The sequence below is a fragment of the Phodopus roborovskii genome, unplaced genomic scaffold (assembly GCF_943737965.1).
Source record: "Phodopus roborovskii unplaced genomic scaffold, PHOROB, whole genome shotgun sequence".
Taxonomy (NCBI): domain Eukaryota; kingdom Metazoa; phylum Chordata; class Mammalia; order Rodentia; family Cricetidae; genus Phodopus; species Phodopus roborovskii.
The window spans coordinates 376,358-387,928 of NW_026125981.1; the positions used below are offsets into that span (position 1 = coordinate 376,358).

Below are 11,571 nucleotides of genomic sequence, written 5' to 3' on the forward strand. Positions count from 1 at the left end.
AGGTAGGTGTGGGGTCAGGGAGAGGGAGGAGGAAAGTTTGATCTGAAAATAGGAAAGAAAATACCAGAACAGGACGAACATTGAGGTTTATGGTTGCAGCCACAGCATGACGATGAAGATAGGTAGGGGTGGGCATAAGTAGCCCAGAAGCCTGGGTTTTGAGTCTTGTCTGCCTGCACCCCTTCTGAGCTTGGACAAGCCACCTCACCCTTCTGAATCAGTGTGCATGGCAGGGGGGGGGCGGGGAACCTCATCTCAAAGTAATGGCACTTAGTAACCCTTGGTCAGAAGGCTTGGGGAGGGCTAGAGAGAAGGCTTGGTGGTTAAGAGTGTTTACCTCTGGTGTTGGGCCCAGGGTTTTTACTGCCTGTGCGGGTCCTGTGTTTATCTCGCTGGGGACCGAGCTCTAGGCTGCCAGCCGCGCGATGACCCGCGGCCCCACCCCAGCCTGTCAGGTGGCAGAGCAGCAGGCCTTGTAGGGGTGGGGTTGGGGTGGGGGTGCATGTTCCTGTAACCTGAGGTCCAAGGGATGTTAAGGTGGACAGTACATCTGAGGGGTGGGTCACTGAGGGTGCACCGTGCAGCAGTGGCTGTTGGACACCAAGTGTACCCCTTGGGTGGGGGGCTACTGCTCTAGTGAAGATTACAGACACTACCTCAGATAGATGCGCACATTTTCAATGCTGAGACTCACAAGTGGTCTACACCCCGAGTGTAGTTCCTGGGTCCCTGGATGGACATTCATCCTCAGCCTATATCTTGGGCAAGATTATGTACATGGGAGGGTGGGGACTGTGAACAGCTGGCAAACTGCTTTTCCAATGACATTCACAAGCTGTATACCAGCACCATGACATGGACCTTTGTTTGCACAAAGGGTAACCTTGCACCCTGGAGGGACTTCATGTTTGTCTTTGGGGGCCCCTGTGCTGTTTCATTCCAACAGTGAGATTTATTGCAACTGAACTCGAGTCTTTGACACCCAAACTGAGGCCTGATTTGACTGTCCACATTTTCTGGTGCCGCCTTATTGGGGCAGAAGCCATTCAGCCTTTGGCTACAATGGAGAGCTGTACATCTTTGGTGGCTATAATGTTAGGCTGAACCAGCACTTCCATGACCTCTGGAAGTTTAATCATGGGTCCTTGGGAAAAGGTTGAACCAAAGGGGAAAGGGCATGTCCCTGCCAGTGCCAGCCTTGCTGTATCCGGAAAGCCGGGGAGATGAATTTGACCTCATAGATAATTCTGACTTATACGTCTTGGGACTTTAGCCCTAGTCTGAAGACTCTGTGCAAACTGGTCAAGATTCATTATAACCTGAACCAGTCCTGTTTGCCCCGTGAGATCAGTTGGGAGCGCAATGCGATGACCACCAACAGCCATATCAGCTGCCACATTGCCTCGTCCAACGGATAGAAAGAAAATTCTGCTGCCTCCTCTCCTGAGCCTGCTTTTGTCTTATTTACCCCTGACTGTCTCACCTGCCTGCCCCTTTGGACCCTGGACTCAGTATACTGCCACGTGGAGTTGATGGACTAGAAGTGTTTGTTTTCTGTGCTGTGAATTCAGTAGAGAGTCGTGGTGGGGGAGGTACATTCTCCTCGTTTGGGCGGAGGACCTGTTCCCTTGGTGCTCTGTTCCCATCCACCTCCCTCTGAGGCTCCTGGGCCTTTGTTCTGACCCAGACCAACTGGGCAGCCAGGCTGTGTTCGAAAGGGACAGGAGTGGGGAGAAGAAGCCAGCGGTATGGAGCCTCAAGAGCTTCCCTCTCCTCGTGACCAACCCTCTCCCTGCCCCTGCTTATGCATCTGCCCCGGAGCTGAGAGGAGCCTCAGCCATTGGCATGAAACCCCAACCTTCCCGGCCCTCGGAGGTGGGGACAAACAGACAGCTTCTCCCATCCTTGAGCTGTTGCTGCACCCCCGAAGATCAGCCAGCTCTGATTTTATAAAAAGTAAAACCTCAAAAATAAATAAATAAAAAGTGTTTACCTTCCTGCAGAGGACAGGAGTTCGGTTCCCAACACCCATGTTGGGCGGCACACAACTGCAGGGACCTCCAGCTTCAAGAAGATCTGATGCCCTCCTCTGGCCTCCGAGGGCACGTGCACACACTCGGCATTTACTCACACATAATTGAAAGTAATATTTTGTAAAAAGTAAGCGTGGGGGAGCATGTGACCAAAGGAAATTATTCTGCCAACAGACTAGATTGGTCCTGGTCCCTAAAGCAGTCCTTATTCTCCAATACAGTCCTTTATTCCCATCATTTTCATTTTGAATAATTGTTGGGCACAACGGGCTAACCTCAGACAAACCGATTCACTTCCCCCATACAGGCCTGATTTGCATTTAAAAGCCAAGGCTGAAAAGGAGAATTCCTTTTGCCAAAGAGGAATTTCAAGCATCTGTCGAAGGCAAGCGAGATGAAAAGGGGGAAAAAAAAAGAAAGAAAAAATTTAAAGGGCCAGAGGCAGTTTCTAGCAGAGCTACTACCAAATCATGCCACAGAAGCAGGGAATTTTATTTTGATTCTAAGTAGCAAAGACAGCCAGCCTAAGGACTTGGATGAGGTCCTTAAGGGAGCTGGAATTTGGAAAGGCAAATGCTAGCGAAAGTCAGGCGTTTGAAGAGCTGAAGCCATGCTCCTGCTCCAACCAATTCTCCGCCCCTTCCCCCCAGCAGCGTCCGGGATCCGGTCCAAGCAGAATGCAGTCAGCGGCATCGGGCGGCCAGGCTGCAAGGTCCTCCCACCCTTTGCTTTTTGATGGGCATTATTAGCTAGAAAAATGTTCCACGTTTTTCTTGTTCGTGCGGTGTAACCTGCTCGATGCAGACGCGCAACCTTTCTCCAGTAATTACCTCCTACGCTTGGGAAAATCTCAATCTCTCCCCCTCTCTTTTCATTACAGCATCCAATTCAGGAAACTAGTTTGTGTCTCCTAGGACAAAGAGGCAGCCTTTCCGATTGCAATGACACGTTTCTTTCTTCCCACCATTCCTCCAGTGAAAGGGGCGTGACGACCTCCGGTCTCACCGTTTCTGAAATCAAATGGACAGGCTGGTCTCCTTTTTTGCACTCCGAAAATCTGTTACTAAATTGATGGGCAGCTAATGACCATTAACCGGTTTCTTGGAATAGAGGGAAGGTGTACCACGGAAATACCCCCCCCCCCATCCATTTGTAGCCGGCCTGCCTAGCAGGAATAAGGATATTGTAAAGAAACACTATGACAAGCAGGCTTTTGAAACAATAGACACCTCTAAAATTGGAATTTTCCTAGGAACCTCGTGCTCTGAAAAGGAAAAATTGAGGCCCAGGAAGGAAGAAAAAAAATTCTATTTTGTCAGGTGATCTTGCAGGAAAGACTGGAGCTGAGAGAGTAACCATGGGGACACGGGGGGGGGGTGGGGAAGGGGGTACCACCAGAGGACAGAGGGATGGATTTCTTTGTCCCCCTTTCCCATGGTGGTCACATTGAATCAATATCCTTTTTCTGACCCCACCCACTTTTCTTTTTGAGACAGGGTCTCTCTACATAGCCCTGGTTGTCCTGGAATTTCGTAGACCAGGTTGACCTCAAATTCAGAGATCCTACAGCCTTTGTCTCTGGATTAAAGGCATGCACCACCACACCCAGGTAATCTGGCTCTTTTACTTGGTAGCTGGGCCTGGCTTGGGGCACAGGTTGTGACCCCCAAGTTTGATAATAAAACAAGGCACAAAGCTAGTTCAGTTACCATACAACCCAGTTCTAGCCGATGAAATGTGTGGGAGGTTCATTTGTATGCCAATTCCCTGGGGCCTACGGAGCTAACTGATTTCTGCCAACTCATGTTGAAGCTCACAGGGAGCTGACTCTAAGACTGTAAAGAAAAAAAAAATCAAACCCCCTACTTTAACTATCCCACCACGATCAGGAAGACGTCTACAAGCAAATATGAAGCGATGCTGTGCCCATCGCAGTGTTCAAAGTGGGCAGAGCAAGAAACAATAGAACTTCATGTGAGGAGTGGGAATCTTAATAAAGCTCCTTGTCCAGCACTTTAATAGCATTCAAATCTTCGGCCTTGTTTCACAGAAAACAAAACAAAAGACTCCATTTTTAAGAAATAGGCTTTTAGCCAGGTGGTGGTGGCCCACACCTTTAGTTCCAGCACTCTGGGAGGCAGAGGCAGGTGGATCTCTGTGAGTTCACGGCCCAGCTGGTTCTACAGAGTAAGTTCCAGGACAGGCTCCAAAGCAATACAGAGAAACCCTGTCTCGGAAAGAGAGAGAGAGAGAGAGAGAGAGAGAGAGAGAGAGAGAGAGAGAGAGAGAGAGAGAGAGAGAGAGAAGAAATAGGCTTTTACTTTTGAAATACTTTTTTTGTTTTGTTTTTTGTTTTTCGAGACAAGGTTTCTCCATGTAGCTTTGGAGCCTGTCCTGAACTTGGTCTGTAGACCAGTCCAAGCTGACCTTGAACTCAGAGAGAGCTGTCTGCCTATGCCTCCCAAGTGCTGGGATCAAATCCTATTCCCGTTCATTGACCTTTTTTTTTTTTTCATAATTGTGGATTCATAAGTGGTTATAAGAAATAATTTTTTTTTAAAGAAAGAATGTTAACAGTAAAGGCCCATTAAGGGAAAACTCCTAGTCAAGAAAATACAATCTCATCCAAGCCAGGGTAGAGCCCGAACATTCCAGTTGGGCTGGGTCTATCACCTAGGCAAGGGACTTAGGAAAGCCGACTCACTCACTTTCAGCCATGCTAAAGAAATGGGTGGAAATTAGTCCCTTAGTTACTGTACTTTTCCTTCTTGAAGCCCTGCCCCTAGCACACCAGCACCAACCAAAGTCATGCAGCTTTGTGCAACTGCCTCCTCCTTTCTAAGTCAGTCAGATTTCTCCTCTTCTTCTTTCTATGCCTTCTCTAAGTATGCTTTCCTTAACACTTTGGGATTCTTCAACGTCTTAGTTAGGCTTCCCATTGCTGCTATTCTTTTTCCTCCCTCCCTCCCTCCTTCCCTCCCTCCCTCCCTCCCTCCCTCCCTTCCTCTCTCTTTCTCTTCCAGTATTGGTTTATTGAGACAGGGTTTCTCTTTGCAGTCCTGGCAGTCCTGGACCTCAGAGATCCGCCTGCCTCTGTCTCCCGAGTGCTGGGATTAAAGGTTTGTACCACTATGACTAGCAATCACAGCAATTCTTAGAAAGGAAAACATTTCATGGGGCTCGCTTACACTTTCAGAGGTTCAGTCCATTATCATCATGGCAGAGAGCATGGCAGCGTGCAGGCAGACACGGTGCTGGAGAAGGAGCTGAGAGTCCTGCATCTGGATCCACAGGCAGCAGAAGCAACTATATGTCCTTCTGAGCTTACCTTGAGCAAAGGAGACCTCAAAGCCCACCCTCATAATGACACAATTCCTCCAATAAGGCCACACCTACTCCAACAAGGCCCCATCCCCTAACAGTACCACTTCCTATGGGGACCATTGTCTTTCCACCACCACACCCAAAGTTTTGGGCTTTAACTTCTCTAGAGCCTCCCTTCCCTCATGTGGCTGCTTCTCCATGCTGTGTTTGACTGCCACACCAGCTTAAATGGAAAGGAGTTGCCCTTTTCTTCTCCATTAGCCTCCTCTGGGCAGCTGCAGAGATTTGCAGCTTACCTAACCTACAAATTGTTCTTTTTATCTATCTATCTATTTTTATTTTTACCACATTGTTGTTTTGCCTGCATGTATGTCTTGTGAAAGCGTCAGATCTTGGAGTTACAGACAGTTGTGAGCTGCCATATAGGTGCTGGGAATTGAACCCTGGTCCTCTGGAAGAGCAACAGTACCCTTAACCAGTGAACCATCTCTCCAACCCCAAGATTTTTTTTAAAAAAAAAAACTCCAATAAACTCGTCCTTGGGCTCCTCTTTAAGTTCATTATTAATAAAATTCTTTTATTAATGAGACTAAGAACCTCAAGAGGGGACCTCACTTATCCCTGTATACAGAAAGACCTTATCTTTTGAGAACAGCTCAGTGGGCGACAGTGTTTGCTGCACAAGCACAGGTCTTGAGTTTGGTTGGATTCCCAACAGCCACATAAAAAAACTGAGCATGGGCAGGAGGGGGGGGGCATTCTGGATCCCCGGAGCCCAAGTAAAAGTCAGATTCTGTGATTCCTGCCAGTTATACCAGTGTGTGTGTTGGAAAATACCCTGCAAGCTCTCAGGCCAGCTAACTGTTACAAGAGATTTTGGGGTACCCCAACTGGGTAACACATGGTACTGGGGAAATCGAGATCCCTTCTTGGATTTCTTGTTAATTAAGTCATTGAAGAATTTAAGAGAAAAGCAACAGGGCAGGCAAGCTGGGAAGCTTGGCAGCTGTCAGAAGACCCTGAGGGAGAGGAAAACCATGCTATTTGAGTTAAGCAGGCATGGTTAACAGTGGAGGTCAGCCATTTAGTGGTCCAGGAGCCACACAGCAGGGGGTGGGATTATAAGGAGTGAGAAAGTCCTTGGTGCCTTTTTTTTTTTTTTTCTGTGTAACAGCCCTGGCTGGCTGTCCTGGAACTCACTTTGTAGACCAGGCTAGCCTGGAACTCAGAGATCCACCTGCCCTCTGCCTCCCAAGTGCTGGGATTTAAGCCACCACCATTTGGCTTTTCAACAGGGTATTTTAAGATATAATACTTGGAGCTGGGCATTGGTGGCGCATGCCTTTAATCCCAGCACTCGGGAGGCAGGTGGATCGAGGCCAGCCTGGTCTACAGAGCCAGTGCCAGGACAGGCTCCAAAACAATACAGAGAAACCTGTCTCGGAAAACCAAAGGGGGGGGGGAAGATATGATACTTGGAGGGAGATGAAAACATCAGGATGTTTATCTAAGGAGAGGTGGGGTGGAATAGTCCTTTGCCCCCTTAAGACAGGCAGTAAACATTTTAACAATAGCTTCAGGAAGTCCTTAAAACTAACCAAACTCCGTTAAGTCCGTCCATCCCCAAGAGTACATAAGCAATAAAGACTGCTGATAGGCACTCTCAGACAAGCTGAGCTGCTCTGATGAGACTCAGGCTCAACAAGCAGCAAGAAACAGAGCCTTCAGAGCCAGGTAGCCTAAGAGAAGTAGGCACCAGCCCAGCTGCCTGGAAGGGGTTCAGACGAACTGAAGCCCTTGGAAAGGGCACCCTCCAATCGGTTGAGCTGCCTGCAGGCTGTGCAGTGTGCTCTAGGTTTCCAGGCACTTTTCTGATGAAAGCTGAAAGATACACTAACTTACAGCAAGCCGGCACAGTGATTGCCTAGTGCTCAGGTGGAAGGTGCTAGAGTCTTGTTGTGGGGGGGCACAATTAAGTTTCCTTACAATGGGTATGCATGGAATCCTGGTGGCTTTCAAGTTGCATCTATAGAATTTGCCAAGAATCCCATCCCCTTTTTCTAACATTGACTAAATGCTATAATTTATAACAAGGTTTCTGTTGTTCTTTTGTTACAGTTATAGGATAAAGCTGGAGAAGGGGGGGGTCTTGAGTGGGGGTCCCAAGGTAAGGGACCACATGGGAGAGCACAGCAGGTTTCATAACAGTCGAGGGTGACCAAGGTGGAGGAAATAACACCGTAGGCAGACAGAGCTTGAGTGAGAACTTTATTTAGAAAGGAGAGTGAGGGGGAAGGGAAGAGGAAAAAGACACTGGGAACAGAAGAGGAAGGAGAGACAGAAAGAGAGAGAAAGAGAGACAGCAAAGAGTGTAAGTGAGCAGGGGTCTGACTTTTAAAGGGGTCCTTTACACCTGTTGCAGACTAGTAGTCATGATGGAACCCTGCTGACCAGGGTACTGCCTGAGTGCATTCTGCCAGGTGACAGGGGCAGGCCAGCGTAATGCCTAAGTCCTTACAGTTATAGTTCAAGACTCTTTTTCAGTAAACAAGTGTGTAGGAGAGGGAAGTGCTAGGAACCCGGTTATGCATTATTTTTGTTCCTACATTAGCAGAGTGCCATCCTTGACATCCTTGGTCAGGTATCTCTGGGAAAGCAGCATCTGGCCCAAAGTGAGCACAACTGATTTACTGTCATTGACAAGTCAATTTTCTTCAGGGATGTGGTCCCTAAAAGGCCTTTTATGATCCTGTAGATGCTCCTACAGCCATGCATATATGGGTAGTACAAGTCTCTCCAAGCCTTGTCTCTGCTCTTGACTGTGGATGTGACCAAACTGCTTCGTGTTAATGTCTTGAATTCCCTGCAATGATGGACTATAACCTGGGAGTGCAGGTTAAAACAAACCCTGTCTTCCCTAAGTTTCCTTTTGCTGGGGTAACTTCAACAAGAATGGCTCTACAGATTTTGTTTTGAATCAGAGTCTCTCTCTGAATCTGGAAGCTCACCTATTGGACTAGACTGGCTGGCCAGTGAGGCCTCCCCACTAAAGGAGTTAGAGGTGTGTGCTGCTGTGTGGCTTTCATGGGGTTACTGAGGCTTAAACTCAGGTTCTCGTGCTTAGGTAGCAGGAACCTTACCATCTCTAGCCTTGTGCTTTTCTTTGCCTGTGTCATGTCTTTCAAGCCTATGTTTGCTTTTTTGTTTTGTTTTGTTTTTTGCAAAATCTAAGGAATCATGCCAAAGCTAGTTGTCTTGCCACTACCACCAGGGGTGCTGAATTAAGATAGAAAGATAACATCTTGTGTGGTCTTCTGTATTTTTGTGGCTAGTTTTCCTCAAGATACCTGTCTTAGGTACAGTTGCCTTCCCAGAGTGAAGGGCTTCCACGCCTTCTGAGTTCTCTGGAATCAGTTGATGAGGAACTTCCTAACAGCTAATCATGTTTAAACTCCTCTCAAGCATCCATTTGCCATCTGCATGACCTCTTCAGGGAAGAATCTTTCCGTGCCTTTGCCTACTTTTAAGTGAGTTGTTTGTTCTCAAACTGCTGGGTTTTATATTCCAGGGCTGGGAAGAGGGCTCAGTGGGTAAAGCCATACCAGTGTGAGGACTGGAGTTTGGGCCCTCAGAACCTACCTAAAGTCAGATGTGGGTCACATGCATCTGTCATCTCAATTCACCTACTGAGAAACAGAAAGTAAAAGTAGTGGAATCCAGCCTACAAAGCCACGGAGAAACCCTATCTCAAAATACAAAAAAAAAAAAAAAAAAAAAAAAAAAAAAAAAATTGTGGGATCCCAAGAAGCTTCCAGGCCAGCTAGCTTATTGCGTGCAACAGTGAACAACAGTCTCTGCCTCAAAGAGTGAAAGGTGAGGAGCACCTAAGGCTGTCCCCTGATGCCCAAAGGAGCACCGTGACATGTGCTCCATCAGCACTCCCTACAGAGACATTCATACTCACACAGCCATGCACATACACATTTAAAAGATTCCTGTGGTGTCTGTGTGTATGTGTACATATCCAAACATATTGTGGTACATGCCTGTTATCCAAGCACTTGGGAGGTGGAGACAGGAGGATCAAGGTTTAAGGTGAGCCTGGGAAACATGTGATCATATCTCAAATAAAATAAATGTAGATGGTAGTTGTGTGTCAAATATTACTGTAGCCTGTTTTTTGTGCTTTTGTTGCTGTTTTGGTTTTGCTTTGGTGTGCTTCTTTGACACAGGGTCCCATAAAGTCACCCAGAAAGGGCCCAGAATTCAGTTCTCTTCCACATGTGCTTGTCACTGCATAGACCTTTTAGCTTAGCTTTATATGAACTTACAGAACAAAAGTTTTTATTTTGTTAAGGTACAGGTTTTCCTTGTACAGCACTGGCTTTGGCTGTTAAGGCTGATAATTCAGTTTCCTTCTAGATCTCAAAGATCTTATTGTGGTGTGGTGTGTGTGTGTGATTGTGTGTGTTTGTGTGCAAGTGTGTCTAGTGTGTGAGTGTGAGTGTGTTTTAACATAAGGGCACTCCATGAAAGCCTTTATCGTTTTCAGAAAAAATATACCAGAGTTTCTTGGAAGACAGGCAGTAAGTTAGTGCTCAATAATGGAGTATTTGTCAGCTTGTGTCACCATAGATCTCACAGGCTAAGGGGCTAACGCAACAGATGTTTATTTCCCTGCTATTCTGGAGGCTGCAAGTTGAAGATCAAGCAGCCATCAGGGTTTTTCCTTGGGCCTCTCTTCCTGGCTTACACATACATACCTCTTCTCTGTCGTCTAATTCATATCTTCTTATTTAAGAAAGAAATGGAGGAATGGAGGAAGGGGAGGGCAATGGAGAAAGCACCAGCAACTTTCCCTCTTCATATACAGACACCAATCCTATGGAATTGGGCCCCCACTGTGGCCTTGTTTAACCTTGTTACCTCCCCAAAGACTGGTCTCCAGTTACAGTCACAGTGAAAGTTACAGCTTCACCGTGTGGATGGGGGTGGTGTGTGTGGAAATTCCCACTGTGATGGATGGACACAGTCGTAGCACACTGAAAGAGCTTCTTTGCCTCCTGTGTTCTGAACCTGTGCTGTTTGCCACAGTAACTGCTATGTGCAGACATGGGCCCACACAGCCTGGCTAGTATGTTCCTGGTCTCCTCCCTTCCCTGGTGTTCTGGAACCCTGATCTCTGCCTTCTTCCATTTTTGGAAGGCATCACCCTAACTGGGAATGGCAGTACACACCTATAATCTAGACATTCAGGAGGCATAGGCAGGAGAAGCAAAAGTTCATGGTCAATCAGCTGCAGTGGTGCATGCCTTTAATCCCAGCACTCAGGAGATGGGGACAGGCAGATCTCTGTGAGTTTGAGGCCAGCCTGATCTACAGAGCAAGTGCTAGGGCAGGCTACAAAGCAATACAGAGAAACCCTGTCTCGAAAAACAAGAAGAAGTAGAGGAGGATGAGGAGAAGAAAAGATCAGAGCCAGCAAGAAGAAGGAGAAGGAGGAGGAGAAGGAGAAGAAGGAGGAGAAGAAGAAGAGGAGGAGGAGGGGACCAGAACCAGCTCTCTAATTCCCACCATTTTTGTTTCTGTGTTGTGTCTGTTCTTTATGGAGCTGAGATGATTTTCTGATTTGTCTGATTTGGGCAGGCAGCACGGCTCAGTGGGTAAAGCCTGGTGACCCGACTTTGGTCTCAGAAACCTACATGGTCGGAGAAGCCACTCCTGGAAGTTATCTTCTAATTTACATACACACACACAACGTGGGACCTAGAACCTAGAGAAATGGCACAGCTGTTAAGAGAGCATATTGCACCCAGGCGTTGGTGGCGCATGCCTTTAATCCCAGCACTGGAGAGGCAGAGGCAGGCAGATCTCTGTGAGTTCAAGGCCAGTTTGGTCTACAGAGCGAGTTCCAGGACAGACTCCAAAGCAATACAGAGAAACCCTGTCTCAAAACAAAACAAAAAGCATTGGGGTTTGAGAGATAGCTCAGTGGTTAAGAGCACTGGCTGCACTTCCAAAGGACTGGGGTTCAATCCCCAGCACCCACATGACACCTCACAACTGTCTATACCTCCAGTTCCAGAGGACCTGATACTTTCATACCAATGCACATACAATAAAGTTAAATAATTAAAAAGAAAGAAAGCATATTACTCTTACAGAAGCCTGGAGTTTGGGTCATAGAACCCACCTCCGGTGGCCCGTCACTTGC

At 47.3% G+C, this 11,571-nt stretch overlaps 1 pseudogene; it reads left to right on the top strand.

Moving 5' to 3' along the window:
• Nucleotides 1-529: 529 nt before the first annotated feature.
• On the top strand, nt 530-1,418 carry LOC127218219 (kelch domain-containing protein 3-like; annotated as a pseudogene).
• Nucleotides 1,419-11,571: the final 10,153 nt, after the last annotated feature.